The 22,808-nt window shown below is 41.5% G+C and overlaps 1 long non-coding RNA gene across 2 annotated transcripts; it reads left to right on the top strand.

Moving 5' to 3' along the window:
* The first annotated feature begins 19 nt into the window (after positions 1-19).
* Positions 20-17,209, top strand: LOC112974179. 2 transcript variants are annotated; one of them, XR_003256190.1, is made up of 5 exons: positions 20-198; positions 7,276-8,660; positions 9,964-10,045; positions 12,187-12,329; positions 17,153-17,209. It is a non-coding gene; the product is annotated as an uncharacterized LOC112974179 (long non-coding RNA). The 2 variants fall into 2 exon arrangements; XR_003256189.1 differs by lacking the exon at positions 17,153-17,209 and having other exon boundaries at positions 12,187-13,525.
* The last annotated feature ends 5,599 nt before the right edge of the window (positions 17,210-22,808 follow it).

Below are 22,808 nucleotides of genomic sequence, written 5' to 3'. Positions count from 1 at the left end.
GCCGCGCCGGGGTGCCCCACTCCGGCTCTGCCCCCGCCGGCTGGCACCGCGCGCGGCTTGAGCCCCTGCCCCGGGGTCGGGCACCCGCCTGGCAAAGCCCCAAGGGCCTTAAATCAAGCAAGACCAGGAGCATCCGCGTAGGAACCGCGGGTTCAAGTGCTGTATCTCCTCAGGGGCAGGACTCGGGCGTTTGCACATGTGAGTAGCTGCAAAGCGCACACGCGCGGCGCTGTGCGGTCCCTGCTGTCACTGTGTCTCAGCGGCAGCCGAAATAAAAGAAGATTCAACAAGTGACGGGGAGGGGTCTTTCCCTTCAGCACCGCAGGGCTTTCACTTTGAAGGCAATGCTAGTTTGGAGTTGGGGCACAACTAGTAGCAAGACATAAAAATAAAATACGTGGAAATACTCCATCCTGAAACCTCAATGGGGAGGAAAAAAGTAAAGTAAAACTACTTGTGAGGAGTGCCATAATGAGCAGATGAGGAACCAGTTTACTCTTTAAGGAAATGGTTATTTACACTATTTCTAAACCAAAGTTAGTAAAAGCAGGCCTTTTGCAGCTATTTATCTTTAAGCACATATATTTTTACTAGAAATTATTCATGAGATATATGACTAGAAGCCATAGGCTGGATTTTTTTTTTTTTTTTTTTTGTAAATCAAGATTTGGCCTGAGGGCAAATGACTTGTACCAGCTTACCTGGTATCCTATCTCCTTCTTGAAAAGGGATTCAAATGGAAAGGAAGGCTAAATTCCATGTATGTGATAGTAAGTCCACAACCAACTCCTTTCACAAACAACCTTTTGCATGTGAGGTGTCATCATTAAGTTTTAGTTTGCCCTGCTCTTTCCTGTAAAGCCTTTAAAACATTTGGATAAAGGTATACATGTGAAGAACACATAGAACCTTTTTTTTAAAAACATTAACTGTGTTTTATGTAAGGAATAATGATCTCTCCTTCCAGATTTCAAGTAAAACACCTGCACTTCTGGTCATCTGGAAATGCCAGAATTGCAAAACTAAACAGTACACACGTGTATTCAGAACACATATGAGAAACTGCAGCTTTAACTTGCGTATGTTTGTTGTAGTGGTTCCTGTAGGTTAAATTTTTGTCAGCTGAGTTTCATGCAGTATTACATGGGAGTTTTGTCTATAAAAGTCACTACTGTTAAGCTCTGTTAAAACTGAGTTGTTGACTAACAGAGCAGCTATATCATGGTTTACCCCACAAAACAGCAAACATTAGAAATGGCATTTATTCTACTACAAGGTTCTTCTTTTACAAAAAAAAAAAAAAATCAAGGGACATCATTAAAAATAAATACACTGTAAAGTGTCTTTAATGTTTTCATCTCCATATCTACTATACCTGCCATCCAGTGGCGGTAGAAATGTCAGCAAGTCCAACAGCCTTATAGCCAGCTTATATCTTTACCTGTATATCTCTTGCTGTCAGGCATCAAATTAAAAAAAAAAAGAAAAAAGAAAATGGTCATCCATTTCAAGCTCAGCCCTTCAAACATTTTATTCACATTAGAAGATTGCAGTGATTTAAGCCTGAATGGCATATACATATAAACTGTGTAGATTAGGCCTAACAATTTACAACCTAAGGCCTTGTTTACCCAGACATTTACGTAAATTGCTGTAGTTTAAACTGGTGCAAATTCCTGTATGGATAATCTTCTTTAGTGGATGGCAACTCATGTATAATTCACCTGTGGCTAATATCTCTAGAGTATTCTCTAAGGAGTTTTGTACTACCTCTTTATAAAGATTTTGATCCATCCTCACTGCATTTTTTTTTTTTAACTTCAGAGGTCCTTAAGCAGCCCTCCACATTAAAAAAAAAATAAAATCAAGGGGATAGACAAAATAGGAGAAGAAATTCTGTTCAATTCAGTATCTGAAATCTACTCCAGAAACATGGATAAGAGGAATGCAAATAATGTAGGTATGGTAAAGTTCTCATTGGAAAAATGAGAGGATTACAGTGCTTGCAGAAAATTTTTAGATAAAATCAGTTTTTTTGCATATATATTTTTTATGTTTTAAACATACCCATTCTTCCAAAAAGACAAACGAAAGGTGAATCAGCACATATTATGATAATGCTGTAAATTAAAAAAAAATGCAAAAGCATTTTCTGACCATGTAAGCTGGCCACTGATACAGCACTTTCATCAAAACATCCATACTTTCTGCAGTTTGCAAAAAGAATTATGTAATGACTAAAAAAAATTAACGACCAAGATTTATGAAATAGTCACAAGTGATATGCCTTTCACAATTCAGCAGATGCATTCTAACTCTGAGCTATCACAGAGCAAGAGAAATTAAAATAACTTAATTTTCATACTTTTCCATCATTCAAACTTTTGTAAAGCACTGAAGTGATCAAAACCTGCTCTGATCTAAGACTGCCTGTGACATTTCAAGCAAATGGTTTAATTTTTTTTTATGCCAGTGAAGTATTTTTTGTCTAATAAAAAAGCAACTCTTATGAGGAAAATGACTCTCCCAAAATACTGCAATATAGCTTTAAAAATACAGATATCCCTTTCATTCTACCATTTTCCACCATCTGCATTCTTGTGTTTTATCCCATCTCTGGTCACTGTTTGTGACAACTGAAATATTAAGTCTTCGTTTTCCTAAAAGTGCGTATGGTTTGTATAGTTTTTGGATATCATGACATCAGTACTGAACAGTGAYGGTACACATGCTAAGGGGCAAGAAGACTGCCTCTAACTTTTGTATAACAATCACACATATCTCTGATCCTACTCACTGATGTTAAATACAATTAGCAATAGTGCAGATATAAGCAAGTGTTTTATGAAGGCATTTTGTGCATTATTCATTTCATTAAAAACACTGGGTGACATAGCCATCTTGGTGACATAAAAGCCACTAGCTCCTGTTCCAAGAAGAGGACACCTCTGTCCCCACGCATAGTTCAAGTACCAGAGATGCTGATTAAAGTTCTTCAAGGAGAGAAGAAAAACAGGATGTGTAGCTTATGTGAAGGCCACAATTTGAGGATGCTATGATGTCTTAAAACGAAGAGGCTAAAATTAGCATTGGCATTAAAACAGAAGATGAAGATTAGCTAGAAAATCAGATTTTTTTCCCTCCAATTAGACATTATCAGTATTCTCTGCTTTAGATCATGGTATTTAGAAGTTACTTAGATGTCTTCTAATCACACATCCCTTTCAGTCAAAACAGTTTTGAGTAAGTCGCTTCTGTTACAAAATATGAGTATTTTACACACTAAAGAGAGAGCATTGGGCCCTTACTTTCCAACAATTCAGGACCGCATTTGAAGGCTGGCTGAGGCAGCCACTGAGAGCCAGCTCCCTCCCTCCCATCTGTGGCTGTCCAGCCGCAGAGGACGTTTAGAKATATTTGAGGTCCTGTCTGCTGCTCGAGCTGATGCCTGCACAACATCCAGTGCAAAAAAAAATGGAGTCCTCTTGCCTCCATCCTATTGCTGATGTCCTCGCTTGTGCTGAGAGGCAGGATTCAGCCAACATGCTAATGCAGTGAAAAGTGTACTTTGTGGATCAGAGAATATGGCCCCGAGGGTTTTGAGAAATAAGTCTTTATACAACCTAAGACCAAAAGAAATGCTTGAATTTCCTTTACATTTCAACCAAGTATTTCTTTAAATGAATAAACATGCCACTCTTGCATTTTCTTGGGGGTTGGGATTTTCAGTTTTCTTTTTGTGTTTTGGGGTTTTTTTTTCTTCAACTGAGACATGGGTTACTTGGATCAGAAACTCCATAAGAACAGATGTAAAACAGTGCGTCCACCATACAAGCAAGATAATTATACAGAATAAAAGGTGGAAAGTTCAGTTAAATATATTTCTTAAACTCTTAAAAAGTTAAACTTAATGAATTCTGGTGATGGAAAAACATGCGGAAAAGCACACCATATAATACCAGCAGCTAACTCTCACATAGCATTTGTCAGATGACACACTGTCATACAGCGTTCCCCTTTTCCATACGGGGGTGAAAGTGATGCACCACCATGCTCAGCTACCCCAGCGTCTGGAAATCCTGCAGTGAGGGAGCTATGGAGCAGAGTGGTGGAACTTGCTCCTGTGGCTGTACTACCTTTTATCTCTAAGTGCAGCTTTGAATGATCAGAAAGTCAAGGCTGAAGTTATCTTAACATTAGGCCTTTAGTGAGCAAAAGAAAACCTAAGGTAACATAGAGATGTTAAGGCATTTACCTCATGTCTCAACAGGCTAGTAGTGGCAGAGCTGGAAGTAAAACCCAGGTCTCCCCCAAAATCCTGGTGCAATTCTTCAGGCACTAAGCTATCCTACGCTACTTTAGTGGACACAGGGTCTGGCCTATTCTCAGCCTACAGTATTTTAGTGATTACACATATCAAAAATAAAAGATCGAGTGTTAAGTATTTGCTCTTTCTGCTTTGAGCAGTTTCAGTAGTGCAAAACAGAGCTGACTCACCTAGTCAGCTAAGGATACCTCTTGTCAAAGGACTCATCTGGAGATAGGAAGACAGTATATCTGAAACCCCCACCACTTTTTCCCTCACATATGACAGCTTGGGGGGTGTATTGCAGGATTAGCTGAAGTCTCTGGCTGCCAGAATTGCTGCCTCCATCTCCTTCTCGCCTTTCCTTTTGGGAGTCTCCAGTAGATAGATGCAATGTAGAGCAGCCCTGGGACTGGACCAGCTTGATGAACTAGTCCTTTCACCAGCCCTGATTTTCAGGGTATAAAAAGTAGCATAGACTATTCCCCCAAACTATTTTAGCAATAGCCAATGTTCCCAAGTCCTTCCTGGGGAAGATCAGCAACTGAAACCTGTTCTTTCAGGAAACTATAAGACTTAGGCCCTAGATCCAGTGGTAACTAGAGAATGGCTGAAGTGATATGTGAACAACTGACATATGCTTGAGCCTCATAACTAAGACTAACAACAGGGGCACAAAACAGGGTTATTACAGTTTCCATAACCAAAATCCTTAAAAGAGGAAGATTAAAACAAAAAGTACATTTTAACTGGATAATTCTAACCGAGATCTACTGGTGCGTACTTAATTACTTAGCAAAGTTCTGAACAGCGCACTCTACTTATTGCTTGGACTGTTTAAAAATGTAGTGTGAAAAACTAACAAGCAGATGTTTGACATTTACATTCTCAAACAGTTCTCTGATCACTAATGTACAGCCTCAGAAGCAGGTTGTGTAGCACGTGTGTGAGTGTGTCTGTAGAAAAGGAGTGGGAAAAAGAGCAACAGTAAGCAAAAACACCCACAGCAATACTTTTACTTCTCTTAACACTCTGCATTGCTGCTGAGGAGCTTTTGTGGCCAGGTAATGCAAAAAACATGTGTGAAAAAATAAGTTAGTGTTTAATGCCCATTTTGTGATTTGGTACTGAACATGACATGTTTCATTCTTATTGACCACCTAGCCTCTCACACCTAATTGATTGTTAGTTTAAATGTGATTATATTCCCTACCGAAGGCAAGTAGTAAGCCATCTGTGTGTTTCCCCATGCCCAATTTGCTGTGGAGGGCTGATTCAGAAACCTCTGACAACCAAAATAAATGTACCTGCTGATAGTAACTTCTTCGTGTTTAGTTGTTTAAAAGGTTGGTCCAGCACCAGCTGAGACAGCAGGAGCTGAAGGAAGGCACCAATATCCTGCTACAGCATTATCTACTATTTATTATTATTATTACTATGTAATTATTTAGTATTATTTTATGTTTAGTATTATTCACTATATTGTTCTATGCAATATATTTCTCAGTACTACTATTTCTCAGTATTTTTAAATATCCTTAATTATGGAGGACTCAACAGCTTCTCCTGGGAGCTTGGTCCATGGCCTTGCAGATTTCACTGTTAGGCAGTTTCTCTTGGTTTTTGCAGCCTACATTTGTATTTTCTTAACTTCATGGTGTAGCTAATTATAGCTCAAAGCATGCAAGTAGAAACAGGGGTGGGGAAGAAGGAAACCCCAAGAAGCCCAGGGAAAAATGGGTAGACAGCACTTTGAGATGGGTGCACAAAGCAGGAGGGAATAGGCAGAGAGGGCCAGAAACAAGCAGAGAAGTGAAGAAATAGGAAGTGAGGCAGCAGTCATGAAGAAGGTATGCGAGGGAGCAGTTACCCTGCAGGGAAGGAAAAAGCAGGACAACTTCCAAGGGCAGAGATTAATGAAACTTGGGGGAGGCTGCAGCAACAGGGTTTGGGGAAGAGAAGAGAGGAACAGAACTACTGAGGAAAGATGGCCGGTGGATGCGGTGAACAAAGAATCAAGGGGGAGTGGAAAAGACCATCAGGTGAATGAGCATGAAGAGAACCGCTTGTGCTTTGTGCCTACTTAAATCAGAGGCAAAATTGCCTGAGGCCAGGTCTATGCTGTAAAGTTGTGCAGGACTACTTATACTAGTCAATGTAAAAAGGGGCATGATTTGTAACTGAGGCTAAAACTGAGCTATGCTACCAAAAGCAGTTGATGTTCACAGTTATACAGGCAGAACTATACTTTCACCAACACAGCTTATGTCATTCAGACAATAATAAGATAAGCCGTAGTGGCAAAAGCCAATTTTCCTGATGTAAATTATATCTAGGGCAGATACACTTCTGCTGGAAAGCACAGTGGTACAACTATACCAGTAGAGCTCTCGGCCTGGCGATACAGCCATACTATGCTACCAGATTGTCTGTAACAGAGACAAGACTAAGACAGGTCCAAGGAATTTTTCTGCTGATATAATTAAATGACATTCCCAACATCAGCATGAACTGTGTCCAAAGAAGGTTTCTTCTGGCAGAATAAGATAGGTGTTTGGACCKGAGGGGCAGGACATAGGGAAGTGTTTTAGATCATTTCTGGAACTTTTATTTAAGAAAATATTTGCTTCCACAGAAAGAAAACTCAATGCTTGCAAAGTGTTTGAATATTAAGAAAATGTGAGTAAGAGGATTTAAGTCCTAATATTGATGCTTTTACCTTCGTTTATCATTTACTTATCTCCATTTTTAAATAAAGGATTCTTGAGAAGAAACTATTCTCAGTACATTTTTTTGCACTCCTGTCTTCAGCTTGTATAATGGATAACATGTTGCACAATCTGGTTTCTTCCTATGGGCAATGAAAGCAGTGAAAACCATCTCAATGAGCATCTAGAGTGGAAAGATTTGGTAAGGAGGGTAGATTGGACAGATCTGTTACTAAACTTTTTTTTTTTTTTCTTTTTCAGTTACTTTGGTGGTCAGATGGGACTGTGTTCTATCTAAAATGAAACTTGAAAAGCAAAAAAACCCCAAACCACTACTATTAAAATCAGCATAAGAGAGCTGTTACCTGAAATGATTCACTGAGTGGAAATCTCGACTCTTGAAACACGTTTTCTAAGAATGGGGCACAAACATCAGTCTCTTCCTCAACAGAACTCTGAGTCACTAGAAAGGGCAAAAGACACGTAAACTTCAGGTTTTCAGCTTGCAATCAGTAGCCCATGTGCTTACAGCAAAGGATTAAATAATTTGGAATTACTATCTATAAAAACATTTTGAAATCCTGGCTGTCCCGCACAATTTTTCCAGTGAGCTCTTGTGAACTGATAATAGACTGCTATGACTCCCTAAACTCGCTGGTGGAATAATCTCAGCTATCGATTTTGATTAAATGGCAACTAGAAATATGATTTTCCTGCAATAATTTTGTGAACAATCTTATGTACTCAATTCACACTGACCTTCCAAGTTTGTTTGATTAAGCTGGCTATTTTACTCCATCTCCTTTCCCTCTCAGAACTGGTTGAAGGTAAACCCTAGAGTGCAAATGAGCGGCCTGAATAGTTTAGCAAAATTATTTTAAAAATGATCAAATGCAAAGAAACAACAACAAAAAGACCTGAGAATGGAACCTAACTTCATGAGAATAAACATTATATAGAAAGCAATCTAAGAGAAGGCCTGAGGATAAGACTGCTAATGAGCCTAATACCACAGTGGATTGGAGCACTAGCCTTCTGCCTCTGGAGACCTGGATGCGAAGCCTGATTTAAAATACACGTAAAAAATGAGTTTGAGGAATTCACCTTAGAGCCTTCTGAGCAGTTGTCCACATGCAAAAATACCACCTACTGAAGGACACCAGTATCTTCCACAATTACTTACTCCCTTRCACACACACACATGCTAAAGAGGGCTAGAAAGTTGCATTAAAGGTCTCTTAGACTGCAAAGTACATTTTCTTTTGTTTTTCTGTTAATTTTTACCTGGTATTTAAAGGAGCTCTGCAATGGTTATAGTTATATGTAATAAAGAACTCAGTAGCGAATAATCTCCTAAGCGACGTGAAATTCTGAACTGTGGTTTCTGCTGTAAGAGGAGGTGATTTACCTCAGAAGACCTAGTCTGTTGTTCTCTGGGCAGAAACTTAATAAAAAGACTGCCTGTTGTTTTTGTGTTGGCTGTTAAACCCTCAATCCACCAGCCAACGGACACGATTCACCACAGTCTGCACACTTTTCTTGAGATAATCTTGAAGACAGATCTGCAGATGATGTTTCTGGTCTAGACTCCAGGTTACTGACACAGCAAAACAGAGGAAACATACACTGTACCTACTTGCACTGTGGTGATTAATTTGAACTGGTATCATTAGTCCCTTCCTATTATGAACACTGCATTACCCARCCAAGCTGGAAAAAAAAAAAGAGTGGGTTCAGATTTCATATTGGGAAACTGACAGTTCTTTTAAAGCTTTGTACTTGGATAATGCTGCTGATAAATAGGAACTACAGCAGACTCTTGCGGCAGCAAATTTGGGCTAAAAAGGAAAAAAGTGGGGTTTGGAGAGCCGAGACAACAATGGAATGAAGGGAAAATAAAATGAGAAGCGTGTATGATAGTTCAGTACACAAGAGTTCAGTAACATGGAAACTAATAGAGGCAGCTCCTGGCATGATTTTGGATTAGTGCTGATTGCAGAGAACTGGTGTACAGCTGGAGTACTCGTGTAAAAATGTTAGCAGCATATGTAATAAAAAACACTGAACTGGAATTATACTGAAATAAGTTATTATTGAAACACAGCTGTACTTTGAACAAAGCTTTGAGGAATTTAAAAGACAATGATTTGCCAAAGGGAACAGCATAAACTTATCTCAGCCAGGGAGCCACAACCAGTTCCTGTGGCTGCTCCCCACCACTGAATGCGAGCCCCCTTCAGCTGCAGTAGTGAAATGGGGACCCAAAGCTTTCATTACACGGCATGCTCTGCATCGCTTACTGTAAACCAATGTCCTTTCTTCCTATGAACTAAAAACACAAGTCAAGTGTCTTGCAATTTTTTCATCCTTTTATCATTGCTATCGCTCTTATCATATGAAAGTTGATCACAAGGGAACTGTAATTATTCAGCTAGCAGCTAGTGGTGATAACATCAAAGCAAAAGTATGTTTATAGGGTTAATGCAGATTATTTTAGCATCCCAAAGGCTCTGGGCTGCCATACCACCCATTTATCCCAGGGCAATGCGAGAAAAGGGAACTTCATGTAATTAAGAGAGCCTAAACTAAACTTTCAGAATCAGTAAAATATGATGTCATGTCACAATTCATACTACCAACTGTAAGCTTCTCCCCAAATTTTATAGAATATAACACTAGCTTTTTTAGAATTTAGAAAATGGAACAAATATGATATGTTGGAAAACAGGCAATAGAATTTAGTAAAAACATTTTCAATCTGAAATAGAAAAATCATGAAATTTGCTGGATTTCATATCTGAATGAGCAAGTGATCCATTAAGCAATATACTCTGCTTCTGCTAGTAAGCAATACTTCAGCCATTTTCAATAAATTAGAAAAAAAAGAAGCAGGCTATTTTTTTCCTTTTAAGATTATTGTATTTAGACACTTGTTTCTATATTTTCTAGGCACCTATATAGCCTGGTTTCCAGAGATTTTAAGCACATTCATTGTTTCTATGGCTACTGAGCAACCCTGAAATTTAAGCATGTAAGTATGAATTAGATGCTGAACTACAGTCGTTCCATTTAAAAAATTAATGACATAATGCATATAACTAGTTGTGTGATCTCTGACAAAAATGGGAAGGAGACACTCTTCTGCATCACAGGTAACCATCCAGACTGTTGGGATATTGGCAGCAGTTAGATGAATGAGTCACCTCAAACTCAAGAAACCTTCTCAAGAAGGGCTTAATCAGCACTCAAAAATTTAAGTGAAAAATTCACTGAAAATTTCCAGAGCGAATCTACTTACCAATAATGAAATGATCTGTTCTCTGAATAACAGCAGGAAGTTAGTTTAAAAGTGAAACTTGGTAAGGAATATTCATTCAGAATCCTCTGTAGTTTGTAAAATATGCCGTAGCATGTTGAAACATTGGAAAAATGATTACTGAGCGAACAAGTTACATTCTCCCCAGTTAATTCTCAACAGTTGGGGAAAGAGATGGAGACCATTGTGATTAAGGAAAGATACGAAGGATACTACGAACAAGAAAGAAAAGGCTTTCAAGAATACAAATAATACAGTGAAGAAATCGTTTGAACTTTAAAGAGTAACACAAGTTAAGAGCCATTTATAATTTGAAAATATATATGGTTAGTAAGGTTTTCTTTGATTATCAGGCACCCATGATAAGGATTTGGAAACAGGATAACAATATGATCGCTTAAAGAGATTTTCTTCTATAGCCTTTATGCAAGAAAAATGAGAGGATGGAGTCAGTTATCCCTGAATGGAATACTGTTTCCTAGTACAGTGGGAAGGAGTTAGTGTGCAGATAACAACAAAAAGAGTTCTTAAAAATATTGTGTATAAAAAATGCCAGATAACAGACATCCACTTGTAGATGTGACCTGCAAACATCTTTAAACAATCCAGTAATATTAGATGTTTGCCAAATGCTCCTGAATAACACAAGGTTCTATGAATTATTAACCTGAACATTAAGTAGCCTTGTGTTTTGTGACAAAGTCTCTACAGAATTCTGGCCATCTACTCCTAATGATGATCCTGCGTGCTCTCTGCTGGTCATGTCTCATCCATAAACCCTTTCTGCAGGCTTCAGAGGGCCCACAGTTAGAAAGATAAATGTTGTCTTAATACAATGCTTTCCATTCTTCAGGGCCTATTTTTCATTTTGGCATTTTATTTATCATTTGGCATTCACATTAACTTTTCAAAACAAAATTCCTCTTCCCTTTACGCAGACACGCTGCTCCATTGTAGGAATATACAGAATTATAATATCACCCACACAGCGCTTTCTGGGACATTCTTTGGAAAACGGATGTCTGACCCATTGCAAGGCTGTCACAGGACCTGGGGGACAACAGGGAATAAGGATGAAGAGGCTCAGCTTCAGATTAATAAAATGTACAATGTATACAGCCACTGCACAGCCTATATAGCCTGCTGCTTTTGTGGAGGATTTTCAGTTTCAGGGGATGGGTCTGGGAAGGGTGGAAATGCAGTTCAGCTACTCTCCTTCTGTCTCTCCCTCCCCCCAATAAAAGCACCAACCCTAAATGTGCACATGCATTTTAGTTACTTTAAAAACAAAATGAAAATTACCAGCTAGTAAATTGAGGTATGAGATTAAGGAAAACTGCCTCTAGTATCAAAGTTTTGTAATGGCCTATGAATCAGTGTGATTAATAATTTTATTTTTTTAATTGGAAGGATTTTCACTCCAAGTTACTTTGAGTTTCTCATAAAACAAACCTGATGTCAAGCTGGGCATGTTCATCAGCAAGAAAATAGGGCAATGTGACTGACAGGTCTAAATGCTTAAAAAACTGTTCCTGAATTATCCAATATTAGCTACATCCTCCAAGACTGTTTTTTGAGGCCTGCTTTAAAAAAATGGGAAGTTAAAGAAATGCTGACAAACCCAACTGTGAGGAAATGACCACTTAATATCAGTTTTCTGTAAAATATTAAAAGAAATATAGTTGCACTTATAGTAATAAATTAACAACACTTAAATGATTAGAAACCACCCTGATTTCAGAGAACAAAGGAAGAGAAATTATGCTTAAGCCATTTACTACTTCCCTGTGAAGTATAGACTATCTCAAGGTTAATAACTGGTTAAAAGAGAAATTGCTATTTTTTCCTTATTACAGATATCTGATCCTCACTTCTGCCAGGATCCTGACAAGATCTTAAGAAGACCACAGCAATGATATCACACTGCACAAACATTTTATCTAAGATGCTACTGTACCCTTGCTTGGCTGAAGAATAGGAGATGCTAACTTTGGAAAAAGTTTTGCTGCTTTATATATACCAATACAATGTGGCAAAAATTCCCCCAACCAGCGACAGTGGTATATAATACTACTACAACAGCTACTGCTGCCTAATTTCATGTCATGCTCTTCACAATAAATCTTACAGCACTTTACAAAAGAGGCCAGTTTTGTGAGTCCCATTGCACCACTGAAGGAAGTGAAGCCGAGAGGGAGGGGAACTAGACAGCAAGAAGTGGAAAGGTCAGGAATAGGAGTCCCCTCCCCTAGCTCCTGGTCTGCTTCTATCAATAATGCTCATTTCAGTGCAGGAAATAGAATAGCTTGTCATTACAGCAGGATGAGATCTGTAAGCTGTATAACTGTGTTTAAATAAAGAGTCTTGGAAATTACAGAAATCACATTACTCACAGTTCTACTTTTACAGCTTTTGAATGCAGACCAGTCTGTAGCTGGATCTCTGCTCTAAGTAGACTGGTAATAAAGAATCTGCTGTTCCTCAGCCACTCAGGAGTAGATACAGGGAGCGATGGATTGATGCTTTTAGGAAAGCAAGCAACTGGCCTGAAGGATACAGAGGAAAAAAGCAGAGAGGCAGAATTTGAAACTAAGTACGAGGTGGGAAGAAGGAAGGGTTAGGCCAAAGATTTTGCCTTGTCCAGTGTTTCTTTGCGAGGTGAATCCTGATCCTGACTTTTAGGATAAGAAGGGTCTGTGACACAGCAGATCTGGGGTGGGTTTGCCCCACAGAAAAATAATCTGAGGAGGGTGTACAGGTGTTTCCTGTGTTGCAAAAGTCATCTCTACAGAGACTCCTGTTTGCTATTACCTAAGACTTCAAAGAAAATACCAAGATGCATGAGTAAATGGTCCTGCCAATACCACCATCTATTCTCTACTTACCAACATGGATGAAGACACAGCTCCTGGGAATGCCTAGGAGGAAGAACCATTGACAGCAGCTCTTCAAAACAGCCCAGGATGTAAAGGAGATGATTATTTCTTTACTATCCCCTGCTGGGTAGCTACTTCAGGAAACATGCCCACTGACTTCTGTGCCTCTTCAGCGTTGGGAGCTACTTTGAGTAACCCAACGTGTAAATTCCTCTCACTATCCTGATTTTCCTTAAATTCCTATGTTGCTGATTGATTGCACCAGAAGACCTTTCCCCTTTAGCGTATTTCTTTCTTAGTCCGAGCTGGTCTGCTTCAAAGTAAATTAAACCCAGTTCCCCTTGCTCTAACATGACACTACTATTTGTTTGCATTGCATTTGTTTGCATAGGAAGCATATATCCTAAAAGGTGACACCTACAATTTCTTCTAAACACTATCTTATATTTTTGTGCCACTCAGTTTGATTTTTCAGAGAAAGCAATAAATGGTGAGATACATATTTTTCAGAGGTGCTGAATAACCCAGTCTGACCTGAAACGCATTGCTGCACATCTAAAAAGTGGCGCTGAGAAGTACTGAGAAATCAGCATTTGGAAAGGGGGAGCCAAATAGGGAACTAGCGTACTTCGCAAAGGTCTTACCATGTCCCTCCTCCTCAAATCTACAGTGCAGAGCAAGCACTGCGAGGTGGCTGCAGAGGAGGTGATCTGTCAGGCGCTCTTACTGTGCTCTGGGCTTGGGTGGGAGGACCCACGCACAAGCCCTGGGACCTGAAGTACAGCCCTTTGCAGGAGAGAAAAGTGTACAACCTTGGGCAACGAAATCTAATTTCACTTCAGTGATTTCTAGCTAATGGGAACTCAGAGAGAGCAGGATTATACCATGGCGACTGTTTCTGATGAAATGCAAAAAACTACACCTCCAGTGGTCCAGTCACTGCATCAGTCTCTCATGTGGGCGTTGGCTGAATTACACTGATAATGGGAGCTGGGTGGGTAATTAAGACTTTTATATGCCTGTTTTGAAATGAGATCCAGTAAATTCAGGCTACAGTCTTGAAAAAATAGTAGGGTAGGCTAAGCATTTTAAGCCCACCATGTTCTTACTTGCAAGATGGAAATCTTTCAAGCTCCTTCTGAAGCATCTTACTGGAAGAGGGGCTATAAATCATCAGATACCTGACTTTTGTTGTTTGACACTACAAAAATCAGAGAAATGTGTTTAATGAACATTCTTCTTGTTCAAAGCATTTCAGTAGTTCAGCTCTGATATTGTTTCAAAACTGTTTTCTCAAGGCCCTCCAGCACATGGCGTTACGAAAAAGTTGTCAGACTGGTTTTAACACATCTTTTCAGTACTGATAAGCAAAAGTTCACTGAAATAATTCTGAATAAGATACATGTGAAATATACCTTTCTTAAAACTTTCTGGTTGAATTCAAACTTTAAGCAGAGTTGTTGCATTATAAGCTGAAACAGCCCCTTTCAAAGTTATTAGAAAAGTACAGGGATGTTTCACATACTGTCTGAAGAGAGTCTATGTCACATCCTGTTAACCGTGTCTGCCTTTAAACCTGTTTTGTAAGTACAGTGAGTGCCTGACAGTCTTTAGCTGCAAAAAACTTTGAAACTACATGACCAAGTTTCAAAAGAAAGCCAGACACGACTGCATTTTGGTTGCTAAAGGTAAAACACTCAACAAATAACATGGTTTTCTTAACGAAGTAAATGATTTAATCTTAAGACTACTTTGCTTAACAATGCCATCATTAAAATGGTAATAGGCTTGAGGTCCCTATTGAGCATGGTGTGGGATCATACCTTTGCTGCTATTGTTTCATCCTGTTTACAAAGAAGTTTCTGCAATTCAGTCCAGTAAAAACAAGATATTAACCAAGGAAATAAATCTCCAAAATAGCATGAAGCTAAATCTTTAACTCTATCTTAATAGGGCCCAATCTATCCTCATCCTGAATCCAGTCAGCCACCTTAGTAGGATGCAAAATAGTTCCCCTGCACAGTGGAAACAAGATGTGCTAACAACTATTTTTTTATTACCTATGTTGCAAATGATGATTTTAAAAGCCAAACCATGCTGAAATTACTGCAACAAGAAGTATTTTACTAAACCATGCACACTAGCCTACTAACATAATTGTYAGTAGAATTGGAGATCTTTTTTTCTCTCTGACAAACAGGGCACTCAACTGAACACTGCTAGAAAAAGCCCTATTTAAATAGCTTTTTTTCCTCCTCATTTTTCAGTATTCAAGTTAAAGCTAAACATAGCAAAAACACTTTTTGCAGGTGAATCCAGGTATCAGACCTGAAACTGTTCCATTTTCCTTTTTCCATACTTGTGCATTAACTACCCTCTCACCACAGACTAAGTCCATACAGTAAGCTTGATACTGAAGAAATAGCCTTGGATGCCACACTCGAACTCCTGTCCAAAGCAACCCCAGATTGTAGGCTTAATTCTCCATTATACCTAAGCTGTGCTTTGTGCCTTGTTATATTGTCAGGTCTTTCTGGGAGCCTCTCAAGACATCAGTATAGATTTAGAGCAGTGTCAAGGTCCCTGCCATTTACCCTTGAATAGAAAGGCCTTTGCCAGAGCCAAGAATAACTAGAAAGCAGCAACTTTCTGGCCACACCTCCTTCCTCACATCACACCACGCATCTCTACAGAAATGAGGGGAGGCAGAGTAGATAGGAAAGACCATCCTCCTACATCGAAAGCACAGGAAAATTTTTTTGTGACTGATGTAAGGCCTTTACTTGATCAGAGGAGCATAAAAAAGGCCCATCATAACAATGAAATCAGGCCCTCTATATCACTACGTGAAAGAATGATCACTAAGACAAGTGCTTCTCCTCCATAAGGTTTAGTTTTCCCAGGTCACCAGGTTGCTTCAAAACACATGGAAATATGCTGGTAACAGGTGGGACCAACAAGACTTTCCATTGCAGTCCCAAATGTGAGATCTTTGTGGGATCCCTCTGATCAGATCTATAAGACTGCATGGAGGCAGGGGCCAGTATGCAAGCAGATGGCCTGAAAAGGCTGTGTCCGCTGACTGTTCTACATGAGCAGATTTGACAAAACCAAGTAATGCTTGTCCACAAAAATAAGCATACAAGATCAAAGCAATTATTGATCTTAAAACTGTGGATAAAGATTGTCTAAATATTTTCCATGACTGGAGGCAATGGGTTACATTCATCTATGAGATAGTACCCAGGCTTTCAACTGAGTGTTTTCAAGGAAAGCTTTGTGGCCCACAGCACTTAAACCATTATTGGTTTCTACATTATTCTTAAAATAGGAACTAATGTTACAATGGATTAGTTATATTTTACCATACTTTACTTACTTTTATATTACTTTAATTATTAAATTTAGCTTTTAGTAGCAAATGATTTGGGAAATTAACTTCACAAATTATCTCGCACAAAAAGTGAAACAGTAAAATTCATTGTGTATCCTTGAATGTCCTTTAATTAAAGGACATGGATGCTTTTAAACACAGAATAGCTTTCAGAAATGAAAAACACTACAGGGGTATTTATTTTATTTATAGCAATGCCTCACTGACACATAATTCAAAGAGGTAACAAAAGAACAGCTGTGCAGTTTACTCCAGTGATTTTTGTTCCCTTAGAAATGTACATGCATACCCACATCCAGCAGCTGGATGCATAAGTATCTCCTGCGTCACCTCCACTGGCATTCTCAGTGTGTCCACTTGCTCTTGAGGCATCTGAGTCTGACGGCCCAGTTCTCTTCTGTTGATACTGAGGCTGGGAGCAGAATCAGTCCCACACAGAGCAACCTGGATTTTCTTTGGAATAGCAGTGCTTTAAAAAAACCCACGACTCTGGAAGAAAAGTAAAGGAGAAACTGATATATCGAAGCATCTGTCTTTTATGTTTCTTTCCAGTTCTTAATTCTCACTCTGAAAAGTGATTCTCCACCCCTGCAAATAAAGGTCTATTTCACTATAAGGGGAAGACGGAAATCAGACAATAAAAGCTGGAGGGAATACAGAGGAATGCTGCACGACTGGACCTCAAGTTCAATATTTTTTGCTTGTTCTTTTAGTTTTGTTTTCCACTTTTAAAGTATTTAGTTTGATGATCTCCTACAGGAGCAGTGTTGATGAGTTCACTCTATTATCTAAGAACTATTCATCATCAATAAAAAATAAAAAGTAGTATTATTGAAAACAAGACAGATGCAGTGTTAAGTTTCTCAATCTGCACTCATCTTCCTTTGCTCCCCATAACTTTTAAAAATTAAAGCCATCAAACAAAATTCACTTGCATCCCAATCTGCAAAAGGGCTGTGTGAAGGCAGAGCTGTAGGCGAGCTCTGCACCTCACACTACATCAGTAAGGCAGTTTATTTCTATCTCTGTTTTCTAAGTAGTTTACAATATGTAGGGGATAAATTCTGAGGGTTTTACTGCAGCAGGAAATATAAGCCAGGTACTTAACTGATATAGTTAGGTGGAACATTTTTTAAATGTTTCTCGACCTGACTGCAAGAGTTACCCAGCCTATACAGTTCCAGCTTCCTCCTCCTTCTCCATTAGCAAGATTCACCTATGATATTCACTGCATCATTGCATCCAAGCCAAACTTGGTTACTGAGGCAACTAAGTTTTTCTTCTCAAAGGGTCACAGGGAAACACATCCTTCAGGATCCCCTAGTAACCGTCAGCCTGTATGGCTGGGGAACATCAACAGTGAAATGCCTGCTTTCCATCGCTAAGGCAGCGCYGCCTGTGCCTGCAACAAGGGGGGCAGAGTCTAGTTACATTCCTGACCCACTTTCACATCCCTCCCTCCTCCTCCCTCTCCTCCTCCCTCAGAGAGCACAGCAGCAACCAGCAGGGCAGCAGGAGCCTCCATTTAGCATACACCCGTAACCACCAAGCTGTGTGCTGTCTCCTAGCAAGCAGCAGAAGTGCAGGTTTCCTCAGCAGCATGCAGGCAACGGAGGGAGAGACAAACCTCCGCTGCAAGCGGAGCCTAGAAAGGACGTCTTCGCTCTCACTGCTCTGTACGTGCAGTGACGTTGGCTCTTTCTCCTTGTTCAGGCCCTTTCCCCACTCCTTAACAGGCATCTGCATGGCCACCGTAAGGCTGTCCCCGTCCCTTCCCTCCCCAGCCAGCCACTCCGCAGCTGGACGTGCATTTCGTTTCCTCCCCGAGAGCCGCTCAGCCGTCCATCCCCTCTTCTCCCGATAAGCCGTTGTGCGCACCGCACATCTGTCTGTCCTGTTCTCCTCCTTGCCCACCTCCTTTATGTAACACAGCTGTTCCTCTCCCACTCCTGTGTTCCTGGGGCTTGTCCCTTTCCCCAGATATTGCAAAATCTCCCGCCCGTGGTGGGGAGGGAGGCGAGTAAGAGGAGGGAGCTCCCGACAGGTTTTGCATCCCTCCCACTGCTCACGCACACAGCACCCTTCTGCTTTGCGAAGGACACTCCCTTGCCCTGCAGGCAGTCTATGGGGATTTTGCCCCATTTGGGGGCAGAAGTTAACCCCCCGCGCCCCACCTCACCCCCGGGGCAGCCTGCCACCCCATCCCCGGCCCTGCTCCACCGGCAGCCACGGGCCTCGCGGGGCCCCACCGCTCCAGTGGGGCACGGGCAGGATTTTATTAGGCCTAGGGTGGCCCTGCTGCTTGGGGGGTGCCAACAAGGCTGGGGCGGACCCTCACTCAGGGGGTGCGGAGAAGGCCTGGCCAGGCCCTGAGGTGGGGGCTGCGGGGCAGGTTTTGCCAGGCCGAGGAGGGGTCCCTGCTTCCCTGGGGAGGGGGGACCAGGCCAGGGGGGCCCGGCCACCGCAGGGCGTGGACCAGGCCTGGCTGCGGTCATCGGCCCTGCCCGTCTCCCCTCAGCCCCCCCAGGGCAGGGAGAGGGGCTGGAGGCAGCCGCTGGCTCCCCACCCAGCTCTGCCGCTGCGGGTCTGAAGCCCCCTCCCCAAGGGGATGCCGAGCCCAGGTGCCCAGCACTTGCGGCGGCAGCCGTGTTTTGTCCCTTCAGTGGTGGCGTTTGCCCGAAGCAGCGTGCTTTCTCCTCAACGGAGTCGCTCCCCCCCTCCCCGCGCAGCTGTAGGAAGCGGCTCTTTCCTCAGAGTTTGGTGTTGTCAGGAAACCTGAGAAAACACTCTTCGGCGGCTACGATCACTGCTTTTTTTTTTCTTTTTTTTTAAAAAGCAAGGCTTTTCCTCCACCAGAGATGTTAATGGAAGCCGAGGGGTGTTTTTGTTTGTTGTTCGTTTCATTCTCGCAAAACACCTGTTGTAACTAAAAGCACCCTCTCTTCCCGTCGTTCTTTGGCTCCTACCCCCTAGAGGGGCCCGGGCAGAGGATGGGCTCCACGCGAAGGACATGGCTCCCTGCCTCCCACCTCCTCCAGGGCTCCGCTCCGGCTCTCCCCAGGCACTGGCCGCTTCCCCTGGAGGGCTCTGGGAAGCCGCACGCGTGTTTCTGCGCCTCTGCCAGCCTGGGGGCAGCGCCCGGGTGAGGGGCTGCACAGGCCGCGCGCCCCCGGCCACCACTGGCTGCCCCCAGCCCCCCTTGGACACCCTGGTGCCTCTCCAGCACAAAACTCGCTTTAGCCAGCAGTAAAAGCGGCCCCGGCATGAGCCATGGGGAGCTGGCGGGGTAAGCACTGCTGCTTTCTTCGCCCATCGCGCAGAAACCACGATGCAGGCCTGGCGGCAGGAGGCCAGATGCAGGCCCGGCAGCTTTATTTCATGCTATGGTTATGAGCGGAAAGGAGCTTCAGTTTTAAAGTTGCAGCTTCAGCTGAAATTTTACCTATTATTTTCTCAGTCCACTTTTTTTTTTTTAAATAAAAATTGGAATAAAAATAGCTATTTAATTTCTGAACCAAAAAAGCAACTGCTTAAAAAATTGTTTGCAATTCTGTGTACTTGTATAACTTAAAACCACCTGTTTTCAAGTTTGAACTTGATACATATTTGTGCTCCATTCCTTTAAGCACTTCAGCACGTTATACACATGCTTACATCTGTAGCATTGGGGCCTTAATTTTTAATGTCACCCTAAATCCTTAGTGCTTTACCAAATTTACAAAAATAGTTGAGTAATAGATTAATAGTGACTCAAAATAATGTGACACATAAGCAGTATATTATTTTGATGGCCACATAAAAGTAAATGAGGTTTTCCAGATACTGTGTGAATATATATGTGTGCATATAGTAGCCTTCTGCATATTGAATATATAGTGCATTCGTATTTTTAAATTTGAACTAAATGTTCATACTTCTTATTTACCCCAATGTTTTGCACACGAAAGGTCACTAAAACATATTTAAGCGTTATTGACTTAAGCTTTAAGTTAGCCTGCACTGTCCTGTGTGCTACTCTGCTGAGGTAGCAGTACCTCAAGTATCTTCCTCAGGTATTTCTGCACAACACTGAGTTCACTTTTATAGCTAACCATACACTAGGTAAAGTTATGCACCTGCAGGTATGTTTGTAGGGGTATGAGATTGCATCAAGCTTCTTTTTCTTCCTGATAATATTTTTTAGAGCAAGTGAATACATTGGACTTCCCTGTACCTGTTGTGACCATGGCACCAGCTTCATGCCATGAGGTGCGCTTCTCATTGTCAGATGTTTAATTTAAGTGGAAATGAGGAAAAAATAATAGAAAAGGGGAGAAACCAAGAAGCCAAGAAGATATGAAATGCAGAAAGACAATAGTGACAGATGTAAAAACTGCCTAACTTTAGTTTCRGGTATAGTATTTTTCACTGAGGTGGCCAAATCTTGTGTTTGACATAAAATGTGCTTCTTAATAGGCAGTAATAATTGTGCTACAAATACATTTTTCACTTCTTCAAGAAATTAAGAACAGGTGAAAACTGATGTTTATGATTATTTGCAATATTGTTTGATAGCTTATTATTAAAATAGTACCATCCACATTCCTCATGTCAGAAGACATGATTGAAACAAATTGTTAAGCTGTTTAATGAATAGTAACCAGTAAGCAATGTGCGCCTTTTTCTGTAAAGGATTTTTAACTGTGAATAGGCCTGCAAAAATCCTCTCCAAATTAGCAAGTGCAAAATATTTCCAAGAGGGGCTATAGGGAAGAATGTATTACCTGGATTTATTATATGAGGTATTGCTTTGTAGTACTTTACAGTGAAGATTTATTAATTAAACAGCTTGTTTTAARGGGTTTCTTTGCTATGCCTAGAGGTAGAGGGGAGAGGAAGGTGAAATTGTATGATGCGAGTCAGTATAAAAACTAAGTGTAGCTACAACTGCTCAGGTTTAAAGGTGCTTTACATCAGTATAATTTCTATATTGCAAGGCAAATATTAAGGTGCGATCTTTACTGTGTCTGCTGTAGCAAAGTCTATGGTTATAACATCCTGGTCAAGCACTCTCCTTCGGTGAGTTCAGATTATAAATAAACAGTGGTTTAACATTCTGTTTCGCTACAGAACAGATGTTGAAATATCATGAGCCCAACAATAAAACAGATGTGTGTTTAGAAGGTTTCGAAAGGGATCAGAGGGAGTAGTGTGGTGCTGGGAGGCTGCTGGGGTGACTAGCACGGGGGAAGGCACGACATCTGGGTGCGCAAAGGCCACAAGCCAGCGAGCGGCCTGAGACAGTTGCTGGAGTTCTCCTTTATTCAGACACCTCCTGCAACCATAAAAATAGGTGTGCGAGGGAATATCCTCGCACAGCATTTCCCAAATGGCCCGGCATGCCTCGAGGCGCACCGCCGTTACGGGGAGGTGCAGGGAAGCCCCTCCATACTGAGAGACGCACTGAGGATCCCGAGGACCGCGGTGCTGGAGGAGCCGGAGGGCTGTGGCGGTGACCACTGCCTCCGCCCCGGCCGGCTTCCCCGCGCACCTTGGCTGCGCTGCTGAAGGGCTGGGAGCTGGGGCAGGGAGTGCTGCCACGCGGCCGGCGGGGAGGATGCGGCAACGTGGGGCAGCGCAAGAGAGGAGCGGTAGAGCAAGAGACAAAAAACCCCCCCAAACAAACAGAACACTTCCTTATGCCCTTTATTTCAAAACAGACACTAGGGCCTGTCTTTCCTGCTCTCAAGGACTTTTTTTTTTTTTTTTTTTAACCTTGTTGTAACTACTGATGATGAGGTAAAATAGGCAAGGCCCGCAACATAGCCCTGCTCGGGGTTGATCTTGTCTTGTGTACCTTGGGGTAAAGCTGGAGTCCCTTGGAGTCACTGCTTTTCACCCTGGGATAGGTCAGAAACATTACCCGAAGGTAAATACACCTTTCCCAGCCGTGAAGGCAAGGCCTAGCTCGACCTCAGACATCTCTCTCAGTAATTGGAATTTCAGCAAGTACCTGCCCCTAAGATTAATGTTGTGTGGCATTCCCAGGCACGCCCCACCTCGAGCGCAGCCTGATCTTCCTCCGGGCCTCAACATAGCATCAAGAGCCTTTTCCTGCCCGGAGCAAGCTTTGTACTCCGGCTTAGCAGCAAGGTTCCCAGTTCTACGTGAGCTACAGATTCGTGCTGTTAGCAGATTATCAAACAGGAAAAAAACTACTGTGTCTCGG

The sequence above is a fragment of the Apteryx rowi genome, unplaced genomic scaffold, assembly GCF_003343035.1.
Source record: "Apteryx rowi isolate R43461 unplaced genomic scaffold, aptRow1 scaffold_596, whole genome shotgun sequence".
NCBI lineage: Eukaryota > Metazoa > Chordata > Aves > Apterygiformes > Apterygidae > Apteryx > Apteryx rowi.
Note: the sequence above shows the minus strand (reverse complement) of the source record. Positions and strands in the feature narration are given on the sequence as shown.